Genomic DNA, 3,364 nt, shown 5'->3' with positions numbered 1-3,364 from the left:
GAGGAGGATCTCGTTGCTGTGGTGACTGAGGCTAACATGGTTGAAAGCAACAGCCCCAAGGAATGGTGGTATGACACTGGTGCAACCACCCACATTTGCACCGATAGGGCGATGTTCAGCACCTATGAGAAAAGCAAGACTCAGGAGAAGCTCAAGATGGGAAACACTGCAGTCTCCAAGATTGAAGGACGCGGCAATGTGATTTTGAAGATGACATCTGGACATGAGGTCACTCTGACGAATGTGAAGCATGTGCCTGACATGAGGAAGAACCTGGTCTCGGGAACTTTGCTCAGCAAGAATGGATTCGCCATAAGTTCTGAGGCGGACAAGATTGTGATTAGGAAGAATGGAATGTATTTGGGAAAGGGGTATGTTAAGGGTGGACTTGTCAAGTTGAATGTAATGACTGTCCTTCTGAAAGTTGTAGCTCCAAAAGTTTCAATGAATAAGAAAGATCCAGTTGCTTATTTGGTTGAGTCTTTTAATATATGACATGAAAGATTAGGCCATGTAAACCTCAAATCTATACAAAGATTAATGAATTTAAATCTAATTCCTAAATGCAAAACAAGTAAACAAAAATGTGAAGTATGCGTACAGGCTAAGCTCACAAAAACGCCATCACCTCGTGTTGAAAGAACTAATATAGAACTAATAAACCTCTAGATTTTGTTCACACAGATTTATGTGATTTAAAATACATACAAACTAGAGGTGGGAAAAAATACTTTGTGACCTTCATAGATGACTGCATAAAATATTGTTATATATATTTATTACATAGAAAAGACGAAACCTTAGAAAAATTTAAAGAATTTAAACTCGAGGTCAAAAATGCGTATGTTTTGCTATGTCTATATGTAGATGATAAGCTCATTATTGGAAGCAATAAAGACATTATCAATCAAACAAAAAAACATGCTCAAAGGGAAATTTGAGATGAAAGACTTGGGATTAGCAGATGTAATTCTCGGGGTTAAAGTCACAAGAAATTCAAACGGAATTATCTTAACCCAATCTCATTATGCTCAAACAATATTAGAGAGATTTAAAAATTACTCTAAGAGTACGGCAAAAACTCCGTTAGATCCCCAAATGCACTTGACAAAGAATTCAAGTGAATCAGTTTCAAAAAACGAGTATGCACGTGTGATTGGAAGTCTCATGCGAGTATGCACGTGTGATTGGAAGTCTCATGTACTTGACCAATTGTACTAGACCAGATCTAGCGTATGCAGTAAATGCCCTTAGTCGATATACAAGTAATCCAGGTCATACACACTGGAAAGCTATAACGAGGGTACTCAATTACTTGCGCTACACCAAAGATTTTGGGCTTCACTATGGTAAAAAACCAGCAGTTTTAGAAGGATACAGTGATGCTAACTGGATATCAGATTCTAAAAACTCAAAATCCACGAGTGGATATGTCTTTACACTGGGAGGAGCAGCAATATCATGGAAATCTACCAAACAAACAGTGTTAGCCAGATCTACCATGGAATCTGAGTTCATAGCATTAGACAAAGCAGCAGAAGAAGCTGAATGACTTAGAAATTTTTTGGAAGATATTCCTATGTGGGAGAAACATGTGCCAGCTATACGCATACATTGTGATAGTCAATCAGCTATAGCTCGGGCTCAGAGTAATCTCTACAATGGTAAATTTCGTCACATCAGAAGACGACATAAAACCATTAGACAACTTATCTCAACTGGTGGAATCAAAATAGATTACATCAAATCGGCTGACAACCTAGCGGATCCGTTTACAAAAGGTTTGTCACGAGATGTTGTTGCTTAATCATCAAAAGGAATGGGTTTAAAGCCTATAACGAATGAGGATGCTTGACTACAACCCTACCTATCATGACTGGAGATCCCAAGACGTAGGTTCAAAGGGAAAACAAAATCAAACAGAATCTAACCAAAGCACTTGAGACAAAGTAGTCTCTTCCCAGCTCCTAAGATGATAAAAGTGCTAAAAAATGTGAGAAGGATAAGCATAAGCTTTTAATGATTCCATAGCTTCTAAACCGGAGTATTACTCAATACTTTTCATGGTCAATCGCCTAATGAGTGTGAAATGGGGCCGTTTCTAGGAGAATGAATGCAAGGCTATATTCTCTAAGCTCACTCATGAAAACTAGGAATAGTTCAGGGCCACAATGAACACAATAGAGAACTAAGTTCTACGAGAAAATGAAGCTGCGTTATGCTTGTTGTCTCGATCTACATAAAACACCGGCTGGTTCAAGACATCATGTTCACCTTCTGGTAAAGTAAACCCGACAGATATTAACTATGAGTGGTTCAAGGCTTAAAAATGCCACCAACTCAAACACAGTGAATTTTTCGCAAACACTCTCGATAAATCTGTCTAGTCTAATCATTTTTTGATAAATCTGTCTAGTCTAGTCATGATTAGAAAAAGTATAGTTTTTTAGAGTCGATTGAGTCTGCATTTAGTCTGCATATGTTTAGAGTCATTTCTATTCATCATGTGGGGGATTGTTGGAATAATAAAGCCAATGGGCCTTATTAAAATGTGAATAACAAATGATATGGGTCTGAGCCCATCAGAAATGTTAAATAAATGAAATGGTGAAGTGGGGAAAGTCCCACATCGGCCAGGAGAACAAAGTTTGAGCTGTTTATATATGATCTCATGATATCATGGGTTAAACAGCTTGAGAGAGGAGAAGGCTCCCCACGCGCGCGCCGCCGCCGTCCGGCCGGCTCGGCGTGGGCTTGGGCTTCTTTGGACATGGGTCATCGGTCTTGGGTCTTGGGTCTTGGGTCTTGGGTCTTGGGTCTTGGGTCTCCCAATAAGACTATTCTTTTTGGACCAAGTTAACCTCAACGTTTTGCCATTTATTATGCAATTTTATTTAAAACGACAAGTAGTTTGTCTAGAAAATAAAAACGTCATGCATTTTATCCTCTCGAAAGTTTTAAACGAGATAAGAGAGAGTCTTGAGGAAGAAGTTTCGGAACTCAACTTTCCTCGATCTACGCGAGATTCTCGCCCACGTACAGCAGCTGTTGCGGGAAGTTGGTCTTCTCCGTCTCTTTAAATTTCGCCTCTCCTCTTCCTTCATTGCTTAACGTTTTTTCACATCAAACCAACAGCGAAAATCCCTTAGCGTAAGTCTTAAATACGAGAGTGTTTCGTAGAGTTTATAGTTCGATAGGGCGATCACGAGTGAGGCGTGATTCTTCTGCCATGGTTGTATCCTGGGACTCTATATTCGTACAGTCCCGTCTCACTAACGGACCGAATATTTTGAGTTAAGGAAAGAGATCATATTTCGACTCCATGTCTCTTTGCGAATACGATTTCTTATCGTTCTTGTATTCG

The sequence above is a fragment of the Brassica oleracea genome, chromosome C9, assembly GCF_000695525.1.
Source record: "Brassica oleracea var. oleracea cultivar TO1000 chromosome C9, BOL, whole genome shotgun sequence".
Classification (NCBI taxonomy): domain Eukaryota; kingdom Viridiplantae; phylum Streptophyta; class Magnoliopsida; order Brassicales; family Brassicaceae; genus Brassica; species Brassica oleracea.
This window is presented reverse-complemented; position numbering follows the sequence as displayed.